The sequence below is a fragment of the Dermacentor silvarum genome, chromosome 1 (assembly GCF_013339745.2).
Source record: "Dermacentor silvarum isolate Dsil-2018 chromosome 1, BIME_Dsil_1.4, whole genome shotgun sequence".
In the NCBI taxonomy this organism is placed as follows: Eukaryota; Metazoa; Arthropoda; class Arachnida; order Ixodida; family Ixodidae; genus Dermacentor; species Dermacentor silvarum.
Genome location: NC_051154.1, coordinates 121,818,201 through 121,841,651, shown reverse-complemented (window position 1 = coordinate 121,841,651; position 23,451 = coordinate 121,818,201). Strand labels below are relative to the sequence as shown.

The following is a 23,451-nucleotide window of genomic DNA, read 5'->3' as shown; positions in this document are numbered from 1 at the left end:
CAAATGCCTTTTCATAATCTATGAAAGCCATGTAGAGAGGTTGATTGTACTCCGCAGATTTCTCGATTACCTGATTTATGACATGGATATGATCCATCGTAGAATATCCCTTCCTGAAGCCAGCCTGTTCTCTTGGTTGGCTGAAGTCAAGTGTTGCCCTGATTCTATTGGAAATTATCTTGGTGAATATTTTATACAATACTGAAAGCAAGCTAATGGGTCTATAATTCTTCAGTTCTTTAACGTATCCCTTCTTATGGATTAGTATAATGTTGGCATTCTTCCAGCTCTCTGGTACACATGAAGTTGTGAGGCATTGCGTATAAAGGGCCGCAAGCTTTTCAAGCATCATATCTCCTCCATATTTGATTAAATCTACTGTTATTCCATCTTCTCCAGCAGCTTTTCCCCTGGTCATGTCTTGCAAGGTCCTTCTAACTTTATCGCTAGTTGTAGAAGGAACCTCTGTACCCTGTTCATCACTACTTCGAATGAGAGTAGCTTGGCTCCTCTGGGTACTGTACAGGTCAGTATAGAACTCTTCCGCTGCTTTTACTATGTCATCGAAATTGCAGATTATATACCCTGCTTATCTTTCAGTGCATACATCTTGCCTTGTCCTATGCCAAGTTTTCTTCTCGGTGATTTCATGCTGCATCCATATTTTAATGCTTCTTCAATCTTTTCCACATTATAATTTTGAATATCCCTTACTGTTTTCTTGTTGGTCAATTTTGACAGTTCAGTGAATTTTGTCTAATTTCTCCAGTTGACACCTTCATGTTTTGTCGTTTCTGCAGTAGGTCCTTTGTCACTTGGGAGAGCTTACCTGCTGGTTGCCTTGGTGCCTTACCCCCCCTCCCCCCCCCCCCCTTCAATTGCTACTTCTGAGATCAGCCTAGCTACGATTTCATTCATTACCTCTATGTTATCTTCATCTTCCTGTTCTAAAGCTGCATATTTTTTGCGAGCACCAGCCTGAATTGGTCTGATTTTAGCCTTCCTGCGTCTAGGTTGGCCTGTTTCTTCTTGACTAATTTTATTCTTTCTCTCTTCAAATTGAGAGAAATCCAAACCTCACTAACCTATGGTCACTGCACTTTACCCTACCTAACATTTATACATCCTGCACTATGCTGGGATCGGCAGAGAGTATGAAATCTATTTCATTCCTTGTTTCTCCATTAGAGCTTTTCCAGGTCCACTTCCTATTGCTGCGCTTCCTGAAGAAGGTATTCGTTATTTGGAGCCTATTCCTTTCCGTGAATTCTACCAACATCTCTCCTCTAGTGTTCCTATAATCGATGCCATAGTTGCCAATTGGTTGCTCACCATCCTGCTGCCCCCCCCCCCCTTTTGCATTGAAGTCGCCTATCATTACAGTCAATCAATCAATCAATCAATCAATCAATTTTATTTGGCATTCATTACAGCATCTGCACATAACAAATGCGAGGACAAGAACAAAAAGCTGCTAAGTAGCAGCTTGACAAGGTTGTTGCCCCTATCCTTGGCAGCCAAAAACAGAAACACATATAAATACATCACATAAGTACACAAGTTTTCGTTTGCATGTTTACCAATTTGGTATAACTAAAGTAAATACAAGACCAGAATATTAGAGTGCAAAGAAAAAATATACATAAAACAATTATGTCAGTTACGAAATACGCACATAGCGGTAACAAAAAAGGCATTGCCTCGCAACAAAATAGAAACAACGTGATAATTTTGCATGAAGAAAGCAGCAAAAATACAAAATTTACTATAATAAAAAATACATCAACTCTTTTTATAATTAAGTGCAGGTTTGATATGCATTACAAGGATTGTCGTATACGTAGTAAAGGGTGATTTTATTATATGCAAACCTCATAACTACGCAAGATTACAAAAATGTAAAGAAGAAAACTCAAAAGGTTCAAAAACAAGCACACCACAGGCAATCAGTCATGCTACCAAAAAACACATGTTATTGTTTCGAAAGCAGGTGTTCCATAACATATTGCATTATTGCACTCCTTGATGTTTTTTCTATGTCAATGCCATCTCTTTGAATTTTATTGAGCAAGCTTGGTACGCAAGTTTGCTCCTTTCTCATACTGAGTTTGCACCTTTCTCATTTCTAATTCCACATCTTCATAAAACTGTTCTATTTCTTCATCATCGTGACTGGAGGTTGGGGCGTAGGGTTGTACCACCTTCATTTATACGTCCTATTCAGCTTTATGACGACGACTGCTACCTTTTCATTAATGCTGTAGAATTCATCAATGTATCCCGCTATGTTTTTGTGGACTACAAATCCTACCCTGAATTCTCTCTTATCTGGAAGACCTCTGTAGGCGAGGACGTTGCCGTTAGTCAGCCCTGTATAAGCCTCACCAGTTCTTCTAACCTCACTAAGGCCAATAGTATCCCAGCCAATGCCTGATAATTCCTCAAATAGCCCTGCTAAGCTAGCCTCACTCGAGAGGGTGCGTGTGTTAAACGTTGTTAGGTTCAGTTTCCAGTGGCGGCCTGTCCGGACCTAGAGATTCTTAGCACCCTCTGCCGCGTCGCAGGTCTGACCGCCGCCTTAGTCAGGTGCTCCACAGCCGCTGGGGACTGAGGGCCATGTGTAGATTGTAGGAGTCATGAGGGAGGTCTACGTAGCTGTCACTAAGTAGGAGTTGTTTGTGGTTGTCGTGATACCCGTTGACCCAAGTCGGTGGCAAAGAGGTTCATTGAAGAGCGGCACATACTCAGTGGCCCCAGTGTCACAAACCCACGGGAACAATCCACGTTTTTAGACTGCACAATCTTCGGGATCGTCCCACTAAAACGGCCAGACACCCGTTATAGAAAAATAGGTTGTACTCGTCAACAAAGCTTCTTATTAAAAGGAGCAAGAAAGAAATTGTCAGTATTTCGGAGCTTTTGTTTTGAGCGCAAGAGGTATTTCATATTTACATGCAAGAAATTCCTAAGTGTTATATCATCAGCTTTGAATAGCATGTCCGCAAGGGTTGACAATTACTTCAAGCGACATCGCTATTCGATTGCAGATCCGAAGAGTCGAACATGGCGACGCGAGGGATCAGTTGGTATTTGCATGAGAAGCTGTCCACAAGGCCGCCTTCAGGCGGACGTTCTTTACAGGTGGAAACGTTACACACGCCTCCCATAAGCCTGTGCGCGTCGCAAAACAACTGTCTAACAAGACTGCCGCACGGATCACGCGGTTTTAATGCGATTAGCACTCTTCACCTACTTGAGCCACTTTCTATCTATCTATCTATCTATCTATCTATCTATCTATCTATCTATCTATCTATCTATCTATCTATCTATCTATCTATCTATCTATCTATCTATCTATCTATCTATCTATCTATCTATCTATCTATCTATCTATCTATCTATCTATCTATCTATCTATCTATCTATCTATCTATCTATCTATCTATCTATCTATCTATCTATCTATCTATCTATCTATCTATCTATCTATCTATCTATCTATCTATCTATCTGTTCATCATCACTATGCCAGAATCGTGCTGTCGTCATTCTATCATGATCGGGCCGCCGTTGGCATGCCAGCGTCGACATTGCGTCGTTGTCATGCCATCGCCATTCCTGTGCCGTCGTATACCGTCGTCGTAACGCTATCGTTGTCATACACTTGTCATCACATTGTCTTCTTGACGTCGTCGTTGCAATTTTGCCGTTATATCATAGTCATAATTTAAGAATCATCATCCCATTGTGGTGATGCCGTCGTCGTCATTCTATCAACGGCAATCCATCGTCACCACTGCGTCATATTCATCCTCATACCGTCATGGTCATGGCCTAACCTGGTCAAAGAGCGTCATAGCAAAGTGGACCGATCCTGCAGAGGCAGTGCACGTCGCATATGCAATAGAAATCTCAGAATGAACACTACAGATTGCAAATAAAGGTGTCTTCGCCGCCCATAAGGCGTATCGCTAACCCGCCGTGGTTGCTTTGTGGTGATGGTGTTGGGCTGCTAAGCAAGAGGTTGCGGGATCGAATCCCGGCCATGGCGGCCGCATTTAGATGGGCGCGAAATGCAGAAAACACCCGTGTGCTTAGATTTAGGTGCCCGTTAAAGAACCCCAGGTGGTCCAAATTAATCCGGAGTCCCCCACTACGGCGTGCTTCATAATCAGATGGTGGTTTTGGCACGTAAAACCCCATAATTTAAGCTGTGTCGCTACATTGCTTGAATGTTAATCGCATTAATGTCGACAGTCATCGTAGATTATGCAATAATTGTTTATTGGTCATACGTGCAGTGCAGTTGCAAAGCTTTACTTGCCTGCTCAGCAGTTATCTGCGTAAGCACACCTTATTCCCCAGTGAAGCAATTTTGAGCAAACGGGCCCGGATGTCAACATGATTGGATGCAAGACAACACTCAAACGACAAGGCGGGAGCGGCATCATGTGCTACTTTATCACCTGGCCTGCGTATAGAAAAGCTCTTTCGATGGTCACTCTGCTGTTTTTTATTTCTTATTTTGGTGCAATGAAGGATGACGCATGAAAGAGGAAAGTATGGAACGGTCGAGTGGGTGAACACAGAGGTGCTTTGACATGCATAACTCAGATTCGAGTCATGTGGTGGTCATCCCAGTGGTGTATTTCTTTGGTTTTATTCGACCACATGTCCTTAAATATACGTTACACTGTCTGCAAAAGTACCGAAAACTCATAAAAGTGTCCTTAGTGCGCCTGTATAGCTGTAAAAGCAGCCACCTAACAATAATTTTCATAAAGAAACGCGTCAAGTTAATGTCTCATATGTTGCGAAATTTTCCACGCCAAATCATTCGCCCTCATTTTGGTAATTTCGCCGTGCATATATAGCAGTACTTCTGTTGATGGCGTTGAACTGATTTCAAGTATAAAGAGGCCAATGGCTCTAAAATTCTCCACACGGACAAATAAGATCTCAGCGTCTCCGCACGGCAGTGTGCCAGAACTGGTCACGGGCGCTTTGGCATGGCGGGACACGGTGGCCTGGGAACATTTCCGACGAATAGTAGATACCCTGTGTCTACGCAAGCTGCCATCGCCATTCCAGGAACAAAAAAAAATTGTTCTAAGTGACCTTAAAAGAGTAATGTTGGTTGTGCATGTCTATATGCGTTTTGACAGGCCAAAATTAGTCTGTCAAACCCAGCAGTCGCATTTAGAGCAGAATGTACAACATAATGATATCGCGGCTAGGCCAGTCAGAAATTCAACAGAGCAGAGATTGAGGAGCAGCATGGTGCGTGTTCAAGCTAGCGCTTTGTGTAAGCCGTGTGCCCTGACCTGGGACTTTCCTGTTCGGTCTCTCGCAGTCATTTCAGATCATGCTTCCAGCGATTTTTCTTAAAACGACCGTTCCCTTTTGCTGTACTTGCACTGTCTGAGTGCGCTGTTTGGTCACAGCTTGCCAAAATAATGAAAGGGCAACTAGACCATCATTGCGTTCAAAATTTCAGTGCGGGCGTAAGTTGAGGCCCGCGCGCATCCGTGCTTCTCGCAATGATCAAAACAAAAAAATTTAAAATGACGTAAATACATCACATAGCAGGCAGCAAATTGAGACGCGTTTTCTGTGATCGAGAGTGCCACGCGCGTGCCCTCGCTTAGTACTCGAAATTTCCACCGCCGCGTACAATTTGATCGAGCCGTCGGCGGGCTTTCACGGCTGGGAGGCGTCGCCCCCGCTGATCTCGAAAGTCCATCTCCCGGAGGCCCATTTGTTTGTGTATGGCTTGCGCCCGTTCGCCGTGCAAGATGTCGCGACCGGTTCCTTGGGGCGCTCCTCGGTGGAATCGCCAGCGTGGAGAACCCCGTGGTAGGTGGCAATTGACTCGCGACCCAGCCCGCCTTTGTGCTGCGCCCCGGGTCCAGCGCTGCAAATCGATGAGGGGGGTGACTACGCTCAATGAGGGCGGTTCATTGCGGCCCAGCCTTGCGCCTCGGTAAGGAGGAGCCCGCGACTTTCTTCGGGAAAACCTTCTTGGTTTGTTGCCGAATCGAGGCCGCTCGTTAGATCGGACGCCGACAGAGTTTTTCCATTAGGCGCGTTTAACGTATTCCATAGAGCGTATCATGAATTGGTCGGGCCAGGTGGCGTTCGTGCGTTAAAATATTCTAGGACCAGGATTGCGCCGAGTCGTGATTAGCGATCCTCGCGGGCATATATCTCGGACGCTGAAACTTTTTGTACAAATTGGTAAGCAATTTTGCTCGAGCCGCTGAACAGTTAAAAGGTGTCAAGTTCAATTTCTCGCACAGTTGCAGTGGACGCATGGTGGCAGTGCTAATCACTGAGGCAACGTTGAAATTTTAAGCATGTGTGTTGGCTGGTGGGCGCCCATTAATATCGAGTGGTATCAGCACTTGAAGCATAGAGCAAAAGAACAATGCACGAGCTGCAAGAATAATTCTTAGTTTGACAGTCCCTGTATTTCGAAAAAAAAAAGAAAAAACTGGGAAGCCGCCTTATCGCTTTTCACAAGGGAACGTTAACAATTTACGAATGAGTTTTCCTTTGCCCTTACGCTTTTCGTGTGCACTATACTGCTCAAAACGATCTAAAAAGGCTAGGCTTAGATGCACTTAAAATTTTCATAATTTGTTTGATTGTATACGTATAGCTGCTTCCCAAATCACGCAGACAGGAAGAGCACCTCGGCACCATTGCCTGCTAGACCCGCCCCGTAAAATGCCAGTATACACGGTTCGCTAGACAAAGCCTCCCCTGATTTTAACAAAGTTGGCACTATATGGGGTGTGACTGTGTTGTTTCGACAGGAAAAACAACAACTGATGTTTAAAAGTATATACAAAGGCTACAGAGCGAAACTAAGTGATCATGGTAAAAATCAAAGAAGTAGGCATGACGAAATCTAATTATAGGGTAGGCGAATTAAGTTCTTCAGCAGACAGCCCAGGCGACATGGAATGCTGCCGCCGCCATTGTTGCTGTCGCCGCCTACGTGTAGAGATTTTTTACCATCTTTTCGTCCCGATGGCGACTTAAGGCCGACGAGTCGTCTTGAAGAGATTTTCTGGGTGCATAATGCTTCTGGTACAGACAGTCGAAAAGTTACCGATGACTCTTCAGTTATGACGGAAATTTAAGGCCTTATACCGTACCTCTGAAGACAAGAATCGCTTAAATCTGGGCCCAAATTTTCAGAAACTTCTTACGCTTGAATTTTTCGTACGAAAGAATTTTAGCCAATCCGGATGCCAGACATATGATTAGCGAAGGAAGTCAGCCAATGGCAAAGCGAACTTACGAAAGAAAAGCTTTGTGAATCTGGCCCCAGATTCACAAAGCTTTCATTTCGTGGTGATGTTGACTGATTAGCCTTGACTTCTATGAGGTGCCACTTTTGCTGTGGCAGACAGTGTAGTTAAGGGCTCCAGGCCCTGACATTGCCAGCCTATGATTTATTACCGGTCTCAAAAATTGATTTGTACGACCCTTTGCGCATTTTGCCTCTGTCAGAATGCGGTCGCCTGAACCGGCAAGAACAAACGCTTGACCTGGAGCGAGGTATCATCGCGTTTTATCAGCCGAGGAGAAGCTAAGAAGAAGCGATGAACGCTGATACGATGTCAAAGTGTTGATATAGGCAGAGAAGCTTGCAGGTGTGGATGTACGTATAGGGAAGTTTTCTGTGATAATTTGGGAACATCGATAGTCAGGGCTTTTTCTGCATTTCTTTTTTAGTGCTACGTTAATAGCTCTCCGTGCCCTCGACAGTGATCTTATGCGAAGGAAACGTGCGTTTCATTGTCAGATGTCGGTTGAGAACGTCGTCGACCAGCCCCTTAGACGGTACAGGCTTGCGAGGGAGCTGATAATGAGTCTATGCGCGGCATTAGAACCGCGCCTACAACCGTGGGCCGCGCGATAACATACCATCCCGGTGAACTTACGGATACAGTGCCCCTTGCCTTGAGGCCATACGAACTATATATTACGGAGCTTTTTAAAAATTTTTGTAATTAGTATCGAAACAAAGACATTTAATAGCTTTGTAATAGGGTGGTGGTGGTGGTGGTGGTGATGTATACAGGCGGGGTGAGCCTGGCAGACCTGGTCGGCAATTGCTCCGACTGAGCGTCTCTTCCCGCGCCAAATATGTCACCATGTGTCCATCAGTCCTGTCTCTCGCAGAAATGTGAGCAGAATGCGTAACACTTTCACTGCAATTCTTTTAACGGTGGTGCGGTGAACGGGCGAGCGTAGTTGAGCTTGTCGGCGCTCTAGCAGACGCCCGGAAAAGGAAGCTGTCGAATAGGGGTGTGCAATGTTTTGCCGTGAGAATACAGCCTCGACTACATATGCATGATGTGCTATCGTGCTATCAGCTGACCGCACTTATTTCATTTCTTGTCGTTTAATCCGAGCTTTGCTTCCTCCTCGATCTCGTACGATGCCGTAAGTTAAATGCGCTGCCACTTCGGTTGCGCCCTTACCTCAGCGTAAGAACTTTTTCGCTAAGAAATTGCGTACGAACAGAGCAGCTTAGTGAATTCCGCCCCTGGCCCCTGGTCTTTTGTTGCTTTCGTTGTCTTTTTTTACGTTTATTTACTCCGTACGCGCTTGTTTAAGCGCGTGCAACAATAAATCAAACCAACGAGGGGGCACAAGGGGACTGGAAGCGCAGCACAGACATTCTTGTCGTGAATTTCGATTTGGCTGTGTAAACATAAAATGTGTAAACAGAAATGTTTGAAAGCATCTTCAGCTGAATTCTAAACGCGTGTAGGGGGAAAAAATCAAAGCAGTCATATGTGCGCTTATTAAGTTTACCTGAACATGCACTTCCCTTCTTGTTTCCTCTTTGCGTGTTAGACAACGCCAGGAATAAGTGAGATGTCGATTGATTCGTTTATCTCACGGTATTTCAAATGTGAGTGGACGCATCATATGGCACCACCTGGTGTCATTATTACGCTCATAAGTAAGAATTAATAATGTCAGTCAGCACGAACAAGTTCTTATTCAAAGAGCTCGTTCTATTTAGAAAGTTCCGGAGCACAAAAATCTGACGCTAATTAATTACTCATAAATTAATTGAAGAAGAACTTCGACACCACGACAGGTGATGCGTCACGACAGCCGAATCACTGCTCGCAAATGGATTAAACTGAAACTGATACATGGCAAGATTTTAGTAACTCGCGATACAGCAAGAATTATTCTTTCCGCACAAATGAACTGCATCATTGCGCAGGTTTTTCCGCCGCACAATGGCTGCTAGCGCGAGCTCTGTCGAATGCACCCACGCATGCAATTCCCGCTTCAGGAAGCGCTGAATTATCAAAATTGTAATGGGCTGGAAAAATTTGGAGGACGCTTAAGCTTCGTCTTTAAGAGTGGAACGCGACATATCATTCAAAGATCCCTGGCTGCTTATCAGGCTTTTTACTCGTATATTCAAATTACAATCCGACGCTTCTCACGTCTGTAGGTTGTGGTTAAGTCGTACTTTACGATTTTTTTTGACAGATTTTACTTGAGAAATTAAATTTTTGTTCACTAACACGAAGGACCTGCCCGGTCGGGGTGGTTCGGGATGATGTGGTTCGGGATGATTATTTCCGCCAACGATGCCGGCGCTTATGCCGACGCCGGATTTCCTGCGACACGGGTTCCTTAACGCTATCGCGTTAATATAGCACGTATATAGAGCCTTCCAACGACAGCTACTCGTGGGCCGCACCATAATCCGCGCTGGACGGTCGGAAGCGCCTGAACGGCTAAGCGAAGCACTACTGAAAGTAGAATCCCGTGTCCACTGCACCTTTTTGTAGCGGTGCATACACACAGGAAAAAAAAAAAAAAAAGAAAGGAAAAAGAAAAAAAAAAGCACGTTCTGATCCGACTTGTACACGCTCCAGAATGAATGTAATCGATTACAATTACAATTACGTCTTTCGAAAATTTCATTGATTATGGTTACTAATTACTGTCCCACGAGCGCACTTGAGCAATTACAAAAAATAATCGATTACTTTAACGTTAATTTCCTACCTACCTTTAGTAACATTGAACAAATACAGTAACTTAGAACGAGCTGGCCTGCCATGGCTCTTTCAACCTAAGGTTGAAGACTGGGCGTGTTGGTATAGCATACTAGAAGCTGGATTGCGCAACATTTTGACGGCAGACACAGAAGGGAAACACACACAACAGAGCGCTCTGTTGTTTGTCTCCCGTCAAAATGCTGCGCAATCCAGCTTCTAGTATTCTTTCAATGCGTCATCTGCAGCCATTCACGCGTTGTTTATCTTCCCTAAGAATGTCTTTTCAAAATTTTGTTCGATAATATTCCCTCGTTTTCTTTTAAAAACTTCGGCAGCGACACTGAAAACTCGCTTAATGTGCGCGCTGGAGAGAAGGGTTGTATGGTTGTGCAGGAACACCTTCCTCAACAGGTTGTGGTTACTCAATGCCGCGATAATCAGGTCTGGGTTCTCTATAAAGCGCAGAACCTCATTATTCCTGGATCTAGGGGAAGGTGCTCCGACAGGGCCAGTGAAAAACTGAAAAATCGTATTAGGTGATTCCCTGGCACCAACATCCGAAGTGGCCATCGCTATCGAGCCATGGAAGTTCCTTTTTCAATTTGCCGAACAACATCTCGTGGACCTCCTCTCGGCGACCTTCACCAGTCAGCCATTTAGACTGAAACAACTAAATGTCACAGACGCCCATAAACTATCACGTTCCTTGAAAAGGTAGCCAAATCTGTAATGTAATTTATTATAATGCTGCAGATTATTCAGCCCTAGAAATACTGATCGTGTGTTACAACCACATCAATAGGTGTATATCAGTCAGGTAATATCATACAGATATATATATATATATATATATATATATATATATATGACATACGAGTCTAACGGCCAAAACCTTGTGTCTATATCAGAGAAGTCAGAGACTGCACTAAGCGAAGCAGAATTGAGCCGCAGCTCCTATTAAGGCCACCGATAAGCGCTTCCAGAAGACAAGGAGAGAAATTTATTTCAAAAGAAAAGCTCAGGGGTCTGACTTCTAAGAGAAGTGTGCAAATCTGCAAGCGTGCCATGTTCACGTGGTACAGGCGTAACTATATAGGACGCTGATTGAAAGAAGAAGGTCACCCATGTGCATGTTTTCATCCCTTTGGACTTAGTAGTTCCCGCCAAATTTAAGTGCTCAAAGCTGTGTTGCCTGTTATAGCTAGTTTCGTCAGAAATGTAACTAATTACATGCAATTGGTTAATGACATAAGTAATTGAAGTACAGTAAGCGTTACCGAGAAAACAAAGTAGTCGTTAAATTACAAAATTACAAAAAACATACTTGATTACAAGTAATTAATTACACTTAATTTAGTATGTAGAAGTCTGGCTCGGAGCATGCACTGTGCAGACAGAGTTGGAGATTTTTTGGGCAGATGTGTGAGAAATTTGAACATACACTTTGTATAAGGACGAGCCAAGCCAAGCCAATCAACTTGCATGAGCGCAATTCAGCTCCGTGTTTCTTTTGAAATTTACGACAAGGCAGGTACTCAGGACCCAGAGGAACCTCCAAAATAGCCACCGGAAGTCTAGAGGCAGCTAACGAGACTATCTGTGCCCCTAAGGGGGCATGGAGAATCGACCAGGCGCTCTGGATATCACCACCAGCGATGCGGCAGGTAGCAGCCCTGTTGGGCCTACGATCCCTGACCCAACATCGACGACTCAGTGGCCCCCGCTCACGCCGCGTTCCTGGGCTGACGCTGTCGAAATGACTCAACTGCAAAGGCAAGCAGGAAACCCTTTTTCTATTCTCGCTGATGACTCCAATGACCCTGCCGATTGGGACATAGAACAGCAAACGCGGAGACAAGGAAAACGGCCGCGACCGCGGGACGCTGATAAGCACGTGTGCAATCGACACTGGAAGCGTGGCTTTGCAGAGGACGCTCTGCAATGCGGCTCAGATTCGGATAAAGAAATTGAGATTACCAGCCAAACGCGCACTCAACAGGACCCCGCGCAGGCCAAGAAAGCCACAGAAACAGCGAACCTTTATCCGAATGAAGTTTTGCAGGACACCACCACTATAATAGTGAGACCTAAGACCGCAGCGTCTATTTTGTCGATTCCAGACACAGTGCTAAACGCCTGGCTCAAAGAACGCCGCCGTAGTGAAACGCCGGCCACCATCCGCAAACAGCTTCGCGCAAACGTCATTGCCGTGGATATTCCTGCAGATGTAGCAACCCAACCATTTCTAAAGATAGAGAAACTCGGCCCTGTTTCAGTGCAAGCCTACGTCGCTCCACCGAGAGGCGTGATCAAAGGCGCCATATATGGCGTGAGCACAGAATTTACTGACGAAGACATTCGAGCTACAATTCGCCCCCTGCAAGGCGGGCCAAAAATTTTGAATGCCTACCAGCTTGGTAAAACAAAGCAGACTGTTCTCGTGGTGTTTGCCGGAAATAAGCTCCCGCGTCACGTACGCATGGAGTATATTGCGCATCAAGTCCAACCTTTTCGCCCGACGCCTATCTTGTGTTCGCACTGTCAAAGGATTGGTCACAAGGCGAACATTTGTCCACATGAAGCACGATGTGGCAGATGCGGAGGAACACACACTGCAGGCGAAATCTGCACCACTACGAAACCACGCTGTCTACAGTGCCAAGGTGAGCATGTTACGGGTGATCCCAGCTGCCGACACTACAAACGCGAACTACTCATTTGTCGCAAACAAGCTGTGCAGCCGTCACTCACACGCCGTCAGGCAATTGCCAGAACTAAGACTGAGACACACGCTAACAAATCTACGTCATTCGAAGTCGCGGAACCCGAGAACAAAGATAATACAGATGTTCAGAAATTACCAAAGGAAGTTCTTGCTACGCAGGCACACTCGAAAGAGCGCCAAAAAGCCTCTACAAGGCAACCTTTGCCCAAAGGCACCTTGACACAGCTGAGAAGAAAAGATACCGAGGTCAAATGTCAGGGCACGACTAATACACCAGAGATAAAGAAAACTTTCGTCCAACAGAACCGTATGAAAGAGCGACAAAACACGGTGCCAGACAATAATTTGCCAACTGCCAGCGAACAGCTAGTGAAAGATGTAAGCGAAGCTAAGCAACAACGCGAAGCTGGATTACGCGACTCATTCGATATTCAATGGCGGCGGTTCGAAGTACTGCTGGAGCGTATGCATAGTGCTATCATGACTATGCAGCAAACGATGGGCCAACTGGCAGCTCGTATTCTAGCACTAGAGAGACAGACACAACCCCCCATGCCTACTGTAGCGGGACTCGAAGAACAGGAGGTGAACCAGGGTTAGCGGCTTCTCGGTAGTCATAGTACAAGCTCAAACATGAATCAGCCCTATGATATCATCCATCACCCAACGCATTTGTTGCAGTGGAACTGTCGGAACTTCACTCTCGCACATGCAGAACTCTCCTTACGTCTACAACGTAACCGAATTCCTGTGATCCTCCTTCAAGAAATGGACGCCCCACCAACACTGCAGTTGACTGGCTACAACAAATACCTCCAACCTTGTATACCACGCAAGCTGAAGGGCCGCCACGTGGGCTCAGACCTCACCGCTAGAGGCTTAGCTGGCGTGTTCATCGACAAACGCCTTCCACAAGTTCAGATCGACACTCAAGATTTGTGCACACCCCACCGCGAGATCATTCTAGTTGCTATGACATTAGAAAATTTCTGACTTACAGTTGCTTCAGTTTATATACGACCTGGTTGTCAGCCCGGAGACGACATGAGTTGGGTGTCGAGTCTAAAGTAGAGCTCTCCCACTAGACATATTATAGCTGGCGATTTCAACGCGCCACATACACAGTGGGGCTACCTAATAGACACACCGCGCGGCCGAGCACTTATAGATGCTATGGAGAAAAGCAACTTCAACATCGCCAATGTCCTTGGAGTCTACACGAGAGCAGCGCTACATGCAGGCCAGCAAGACAGCACGCCAGATTTGACGTGGATGTCGCAAGACTTGCGCCTACGTTGGCAACGACAAGAAAATAGAGACGGATCTGACCGTCATCCGATTCTACTTAGCATAGAGAATATCAGTCGAACCTGCACAAAGACTAGAACGACGTACACGACAAACTGGGACCGTTTCCGCAAGTTGTACGTGGATGGCACGGGTTCTTTCCTGGACAGACTAAATATAGCAAAGCAGAGGGCTACAAAGGCGACGCGCTCGTGTTGGAAAGATCCTGCTCCGGACTTGCACATGCTGAACCTCATAGCTTCAAGGCTTAGGGAACAACAGCAAGCCAAACGCCACCCAAAAAATGTTGAATTTCGCATCATTCATAATCATGCAAAGGCTACAGCCCGAAGGTACGCGAAGGAGCTACGCCGTTCGCGATGGCATCGTACATGCAGTGGACTAAACCATCGTACTAACCCTTCTCGTTTATGGCACCTGGCATCTATGCTTGATCAACCCGCCCAAGCAAAATAGCCCGCGCGCAGCATTGCCCTCAAACAGGGACTATCAGAGCAAGATTTCGCCACTCAACTCGTTACCCAGTTCTTCCCTCGCGCCGTTCAGACTGAAACAGTTAACGGATCAACTGTAGAGGCCCAGCAGAATACCGATGCAATGCATATGCTTGATCATTCATTCACTATTGCCGAGCTGCGGTACGCACTCATGAAAGTGAATTGCAGAAGTTCACCTGGACATGACGGTTTGACATATACGACTCTCCGCAATCTCCCAGATGAAGGAATGTCAGACCTCCTCGACCTTATTAATGAAGTTTGGGTAACCGGAATTGTACCGGAAGGGTGGAAGGATTCCCTGGTCATTCCTATCCCCAAACCAGGCAAGCCAGCTACGATAGCAGCAAACCTTCGCCCTATTTCCTTAACATCACATTTGGGCAAAGTCATGGAAAAAATGGTGGCCGAAAGACTTCACTGGTTCCTCGAAGTTGAACAAAAGCTCCATCACGCACAAACAGGCTTCCGTGGTCGCTTGTCGGCGCAAGACAGCCTCCTTATGATACATGACGATCTAACCTCGGAGCGCTTGCAAGGCCCTCGAATACTAGCCACCGTTGATATACATAAGGCGTTTGACAACGTAGGAGTAGAGGCCATGTTGCAAGAAATGCATGCAGTAGGACTAGAAGGTCGCATAGTGGCATACATCACGTCACTATTGACAAGCCGCACTCTTCGAATCAAGATAGGAGATCGATTCTCGCCGCTTCATTACAACACACATGGCCTTCCACAAGGCTCAGTGTTGTTCCCTGTACTGTTTAACTTAGCCATGCACCGTCTCCCGTATCACCTCGCAAACACAGACAGGTTGCATCACTCAATATACGCAGACGACATCACAGTATGGACCACGGGAGGGTCACTTGGTGAGCAGCAAGATGCCATCCAAGCAGCTCTAGATACAATACAGTGTCATCTTTCAGCACTCAGACTCTCTCCTTACCCGTCAAAATCACAGTATATTGTGCTTGGTCCAAAGAAGATGGGGGAAGAAGCAGTAGCCTTAATGAATGTGCCGGAAATACAAGGAAGCCCGATCGAAAAAGTACAGGACCTCAGAATTCTTGAACTCACTATATCGGACACAGGAAACCACACGGCATGGCTTCAGCAGACACTGAGCCGCTGCCGAGCAACACAAGGGCTCCTCCGAAGACTCACCAGTCGTAAGTGGGGCCTCAGAGAAGACACCCTCGTTATAATGACGAAAAATCTCATCACATCAAGAATTCTGTACGGCTTCCCTTACACACGAACCACGGTAACGATGCGTCGTCGCCTCGAAGCAGCTCATCGTCAAAGTATACGTATAGCGTATGATTTTCCGAAGCATACTCCAACCCATGTTCTTTACTCAGAGGTACAAATTAACACACTTGAAGAACTAAGGGAGGACGCAAGATGTGCCGAGGTGCTGAGGCTAGCCGCTACGTCTTCAAGCCGAAGAATACTCGCCCAGGTCGGTCGGAAGCCACAAGCTCCTCTTCTCCCGACACCTTCGGCGCCGTGGCTGCCCGTGATGTCGGCCATTGTTCACCCCCTTCCAACCAACGTGGGAGTAAATGAAATAAGTCGGAGGCGTTACCATCACCGCAGAGCCACCCTCAACGATAGTACAGCTCAATGCATTTACACAGATGCTGCTGTTTCACAGAATCACGTCAGTACTGCCTGGACGAATAGCGACGGCAGCAACACAGCGACAACTACTCATAGCACACAATTAAGTACGACCGGTGCAGAACTACAAGCGATTCTAGAGGTTGCTCAGGCAGCCAGATATGGCCGCCTCGAGCATCGCCGCTCTCTGCACATATACACGGATTCGCAAGACGCCGTACGCGAACTAAGCAAGATTGATGCACACCCGCTGGCAAGCAACATTTCTGCGGCACAAGGGAACTGAGCTGCACATTCATTGGGCACCGAGTCATATGGGCGCAGGAGGGAATGAGCGAGCGGACGCGCTCGCGCGGGGAGCAAATTTACCCACCCCCCATTCTCTCTGCTCCGTTTCCGTCACAGCTCGATCAGCAGAAGATGTCGACGCTGTCGATGCTCACCTGCAGCTCCGACAGCATAGAAAGCTTGCTCTACAAGCGCTTCTGCCCGAAGGCCCATGACCCCCTCTCCCTCTTGGGCTTCCACGCCGGGAACGCGTTGCACTCCGCCGTCTACGCACCGGCACGGCAGTCACGCCTGCGTTCAAAGCCCAATACATTGACAATTCGCTTGACCCCGCCTGTGGAACTTGCACCACGGGTGCGCCAGCCACAGCCCACCACTTGCTATGGACATGTCCTGGCCTATCCTCACTGCGAAGAATCTGCCTTGCTGGGCTGCAGAGCTCAGTCGTCACACTCAATGACTGGATCCTTCCTAGAGGGACCCCTCAACACCGCAAAACTATATATGACAGCTTGCTCACCTGCCTTATAAGAAGCGAAACCATTAACTTAATCGAGCACCTCAACGGAAAAACCACTGGGGTTGCCTTTTCATACATGTACAATTTGCTACTTTTTATGATTTATTAAACGTCTTTCTCTCTCACTTTGTATAACGTCTGACACACGCACTGTCAAAGATGGCTGAGCATATGTTTTGGCAGACCGTACGGTGCTAATAACCCGGCGCATCATCAGAAACAAACGCGCGCGCGCGCGTGCGCGTACACACACACACACACACACACACACACACACACACACACACACACACACACACACACACACACACACACACACACACACACACACACACACACACACACACACACACACACACACCACACACACACACACACACACACACACACACACACACACACACACGCACGCACGCACGCACGCACACACACACACACACACACACACACACACACGCACAAAGAAAGTTTCGCTTCAGCATATCGTTAAATCATGGATCGGTTACCGTACGTCAGCCGAAGCTGTCGAACATTACGCGTAGAATAAGCGTCAAGGCTACAGCGGCTTCATATCCGACGTCAACTATCGCATGACACCCGCACCACATCTGGCTGTTATGTTTAGTCTGGTGCTGCACGCTTACCCGCACGCTTCATGCCACGAGACGCCATGCGGTCAACACGAGCTGAAGCACGCGACGCTCAGTGGTCGCATGATGCCGCTGCCGCCGAGGCTGGCGCTTCCTGCGACTCTAAGAGGCTCTGAAGGCTTGTCAAATAACCGCGGCGGACGCAGCATCGTTTTGCTGCAGCCACACGGGCAAGGTGAGACTGCTGGCAACGTCCACTGGCGACGGCTGCGAAACGGAGATGGCCAATCGCCTTCGGCGCTGTTCGTCTGCTCAAGAACAAAACGCGTAAACGAAACACGTGAGAAACAAGACTCCCGCCCAGCAGCCATAGATGCGCCATCTGCTGGTGCCGCACACGCTGGAAGGAAAAGATCGAAAGAGCCTTTCGCCTTTCGTGCTCGTATTGCACGAGCACGCTTTCTGTCAATCTGTATAGGTGGGAACCCGACACAACTGTGGGAAGCATACCCAGCTATGCGGCCGAGATAGCCGAAGCGGCTGAGAGATATCTCGGCCGTTCAACCGGCGTGCATCTGAGCGTGATGAGCCTGTTGTGTGCCGCACTCAGGGCGCATTTCATAATTCGCAGGTCTTTCTCCTGTCGTTGTTCGTGCACCTTGCGCACCACATCGGTGCAACATGAACCCACCTCATATCTACGCGCGCCCTTGGGCGTTGTGAGGAAAATACCGCTGCTAATTTTGCTTGTTAACAGCGCGGACGCCATGCCTGCACTGCTGCGGTCCCGTTTCGCAGCCACGGGGAGCAACCGCTCCCCTCGCCCGTCTTTGGCGCGACCGGCTGCCTCAACTCTTCCTCGTGACAGGCCATTGTTCTGCCGCCTCTGGAAACCAGGGCTTTTCATCCGCGCCTTTTCGTTCGTCAGTCTTGGTTGCTTCTGCGCTTTTCCTTTCTTTTTTTTTTTTTCTCTTCTCGTCTGTCGCCGTACGTCCGCACCTCTTTCCCACAGCGAGAATAAATGTGTTGTGCAGATTGACGGCTCGTGGTTTATACGCCGCTTCGACTCTTCACCACCTTGTGAGATCTAGGTCTCTCACATTGCTCACCCTCCTCTGGAGTTCGCATCGCTTCTAGCACAGTTGAGGAGACAATGGCCGGGGACTCTGATCTCAGACCAGGCTCTGCGTATCTCTTTATCGCCTATTCGGAGACTGCTATGCACTAGGCCGCTTTTATCGATTTGTGTTGATCGTATAAGTGGTATTTTAAGGCAAGTGAAATGTTCCAACAAGCAAATTCTTTCGAGAAAAAAAGAATGTGCTTGTTAGGATACACATCAAAATTGTGCGAGTGAGCCTCGTACATTCTTAATATTCTGTGATGCCAACTTACCAGATCTCCTTGTCAGCGTCGGGGCTTGATCGTAATCATCCTTCGATGTCGCTGGTTGAAATATTCCTGCAGATAGTTAAGCGAAATTAAAAGAAAGCATCTTTTGTAATGCCGCATTAATAAGAAGATAGAAAGGCTCATGCAATTCTGAACGTGAGGCTTGTTATACAGCTTTTTTTTTTCTTTTTACATATGCTGCACTATAGATATCATTAAGAATAGCGACATTTATCAGTCCCAGTTTAGATGTCGCGAGTGGTTCATTCGCCAAGGGATGCGGAAGACTGTAGTCTCCCCCAACGAAAGCCCGCCTTTAGCTTGGATCTACTTGCACGTGCACGATACAAGCAATCCGCAGCAAACGAACCATGCACGGCACCGACTTCTGGAAAATGTTATGAACTGGCTGGGTGAGGTTCCTCTGTAAGTTAATCATTTTGATGCCACACTGAAGAACCCGCACGTCAGTTCAATGATGATAAATGTTTTTCTTTTCTTTCTTTTTTTTCGGCGGCGCCCACCTGACGTTAGAGTATTGCAGTATATGTATGTACAATCATACGTGTGGGTGCGAGAATTTCGGCCTGTGGCACGCAGTCATTCCCGTTCGCGTGCTTCCATACAAGCACTGCACCGGGTTCCCCACGACGGGTGGCGTGAACTTGGAGCGTGCGGTCTGGCAGTGACTCAGCCCACCTTTCCCGGTGCAGTAATTCGTTTAGCGCGAGAGGGCGGTGCGAGCCAACTACCATTCGGTTGCCGGAAGAGGTGAGCGCGCGCTGCAATGGAGTCGATATCACGCTGCGCATTCGGAACTCTTGCTTTTCGATGCCACGCGTTCTTTTGCCGCCGCGATCTCTTCGGCGTGGGGCGCCGTTTGCGCAACGAAGACTCTCACTGGCAATGGACGACTTTTTGAAAAATTAAATCCGTCAATAATATTTAATCATGGGACCGGCCTTCTAATACGGTGTTACGTAATCGTGGCATATATAAGGAAAGCATTTGTAAAACTCTTCTCGAAGCATTTGGGCTATCCCTTTAAGCGTGATGTGAATTAGGAAACAGCACATTATCGCAAGTATTGCGATGATAGACTAAATGAGGTGGCAGTGAACGTCATGAGAACATTACAATAAACCGCACTGAAACCGGTACTCTTTTGTTTACTCTTGTGCTGCGTGAGAGTGCCTAAGCCATGGCTGCATCAGATTATATATATATATATATATATATATATATATAACAGTCAAAAAAGGAAAAAAAGACGAACTTTATGGCATATCTATGTACTGACGTTTCGGCCGGAGGACCGGCCTTCATCAGAATGAATTCATTCCGACGAAGGGCGGTCCTCCGGCCGGAACGTCAGTAAATAGACTTGCTATAACGTTCGTCTTTTTTTTTTCTTTTTTGAATGTTATAACTTCGGGTCGGGCGCGAAACCCTTCGTCTTGTATGCATATATATGTATGAAAGGACACGATTACAGTTCAGCGATTATTGGCCAGTACTATTTCGTGCTATGAAAGTAGCGAATTCGGCTTTCGTATAAGGCACGACTGGTGTTCAGGCGAACACGCGCAACGCCCTTGATCGCCGGCCTGCGCTTTTATACAAGTCATCACCGAACTTCTCTCCAAACAGCTGCGGGCAGGAGTCGCGTAATGAGCCGTAACAAATGAAGCCCGTCCACGACGCGTGCTTGGTGGGCTATACATGGAAAGTTCGCACAGCAGGACGGTGCTGTACGACGTAAGAGTTCTAGTCAACAGCAGCCGAAAGGTGTGCAAACTACAGAAGGATCAGCTGGAATGACGACAGTGTTTACTGCCAGTGTTTCAAGGTGTATGGCTGCTCCATCAGCAGCTTTCAATAGCTGTATGAGGGCGCTGTTGCTGATGATGATCTCTCAGTTCGCTTTATAATCCACCACGTTCTTTTAGGCGATCTCTTTCTTCCTGACATCGGTACCAATCCTTGTTGCCGCTGCTGATGTACTACTCCCTTCCCCTAGCATTACATATACAAATCGCCTCATTTTCTCCCCCTGAAATGTGGCTGCGCCGTCTGCAGGGGTGCATGGCATTTGGCGAGACGTACAAACTCCCGAGGCTGCGCTGAGTACTCCAGGACGAGTATAGCCATCTCCAGTTCAACATCTTTCTCGGCACGGGTGTAGCTTATTTCGCGTTCCGACTTCGAATACACTCCGGAGGAAGTAAGGAACGGCGGATGGAATTAGCGGTTCTCGAGCCAAAAGCAGTAGATCATAAGCGTGGCGCGCAGGGCAGGGAACACATCAAGAGTCTTGAGAGGACGGAAAAGGGATGGTAGCGGGAGGGGTGGTTCCGCACTGCGCAGCGATGGCGTCGCGAGCATTCCTGGGGCCTAATTGGCAGGGCGAACGGTTTCCAACGATGGGTGAGACCAGGGCGGGTGGGGGGCAAACCGCGAGACCATTGCGAGACCGGCCAACCGTGTGGCGCGGTCTAGCGGGAGCTGCGACGCACTCATCTAGGCGTGCAATTTTTCTAGTGGATGCCCGCGCTTCCAAATCCGCGACGGATGTCACCGATGTCAGCGTCCTTCTGCCACCGCGGCTATTTTGGTTGCACGGCGGTGAAGTTTTCGTCGCGCCATTGACTCCAGCATGGTCGGGGAAAGTTTCGGATGGGAAAGACGGCTCTTGCGGGGGAGGCGGCGCACGCGTGGGGTGCAGGATCTTGACTGAGTTTCAGCTCGTCTCTGGGGCGCTTCTCTTTTCGAAGCCGCTATATGCGCGCTCTCGAGCGCTGCGCGGGAGGAATGGGGCGTGCGCTGTGCTGTGATAACGGCCCACACGTTGCAAAATAAAACTCGCTCCTCATTCCTTCGTGGCTTTCTGCATACGTCTAATTTCGGGACAACCGAAGGCTGCGCAGAAGGCAGCCCGAAGGTCGCATGGAGCATATATGCTTTTTTTAGTGGCGCGCCTATTGGATATACCGTAACCGTGCACGCGGGTCGTAATGGAAATTTTGATTTCGCTATACCTGGCTGAATTTGACACGTCTGCGGAAGGACTATTTCAGCAGACTTTCAGTTAGAAAGGTGCTGGGAAGAAGCGTGCTTCAATACACATAGAGGTTAGTGTGAACCTATACTCGTTTGAATACGGCATAGAAGGCAACTCGGGCGAAGTGAGCCGTTTCAATGAATATGATGAAGCGTGTTGATGAGAGCGCTTTAATGGGTACCAAGCTAGAGATCTCGGGCGAAGATTCTGGCTCGCACGTTGCCTGTGGTAGTACACGCGTGGCTTGCATGACGCCTGAGTGCCCACGTGCGATCTATATAGCATCTCTCATTCTTGCGGCCGAGTGGAGAATGCTTCAAATCTGTGAGGGCAAGGCGAGAGGTTCGACGGTCATAGACAGAAAGGAATGAACGCCGAGCAGAAGGTCCCCCTCCGACGGAAGCGGCCGGAGCCGCGGCTCTAGCCATAGCAATGAACCCGTGGCTAGCGCGGAATAAAAATGATCAGAGCGAGGGGTTTTTGAAATGGTGCCTCCAGTTGGGCACGGGAGGACCCCGGCGTGATGGAGAGGCGACACGCTCCAACGCCTGCGAGTTTGGGCCACCATTTTGAAAATCGGCGCAGCGTATTTATTACCCACGGGCTGCGGGTCGGCGCCAAGCGCCACCCTGGCGATCCCGGACCGTATTTCTCCGCCTTGGTGACCGTGCACCGCTAAGCACAAAATGAAAAGAAACGGAGAATGTTTTTCTTCGTGAAGCGCCAATACCGTGGGGAGAAGTGTGCCTTTCTATGAACATGCACCAGGAGATGCGTCCTGCTCCACTGGCCATCTCATGACTCTCGGCAGCGCACCGACTGGCTGTCGCATGTCCTTGCCGTAGTCAACGTTTTTCCTTTCCTAGAGAGTCCGTCTATACCTATATGTTTTGTTAATATTGATGGCTGTAAATTAGGTCGTATAGCTAAGCAATGTGTCACTCCTGGAGAGCACAGCTTGTCTACAGCGCGGATACTATTCCGGTGCTCGGCAGCTCATTCTTTATACCGCAAGGGGCGCTGATTCGAAGCATACTGCTTGCATTGCTTCTAACCATGCGATAGAATGGGCCCCACCTACTCGTGCGTCTTGCTTTTCTGTGCTTCGCTTCCTCGAGTTTATCCGTTATACTCTTCGAGAAGGGCGTTCTGGCTCCGCCAAGGCAGCCACACGAAGGCGGTGTCTTCTCTAAGGTCATCCATTGTTAACAGGTTTATTTTCATATATTTCGAAGATACTTCGTCGAATCTGTAGTGGTGCGTGAGGTATTTTTATTTTCTTCTTTTTCTTCTTTTTTTTGTTCCGTTCAAGCTTTGGGGGGCTGTATCATGACTCTTGACATCAATATGGCAAATCTGCGATATATATATATATATATATATATA

At 47.6% G+C, this 23,451-nt stretch overlaps 1 protein-coding gene across 1 annotated transcript in view; it reads right to left on the bottom strand.

Annotated features, from left to right (window-relative positions):
- LOC119435953 (platelet glycoprotein V) overlaps nucleotides 1-23,451 on the bottom strand; it is a 172,060-nt gene that overhangs the window by 53,682 nt on the left and 94,927 nt on the right. Inside the window, exon 2 of the mRNA XM_037702662.2 lies at nucleotides 19,008-19,073. The gene's annotated coding sequence lies outside the window, so the exon portion shown is untranslated. The remainder of the gene's footprint in view (nucleotides 1-19,007; nucleotides 19,074-23,451) is intronic.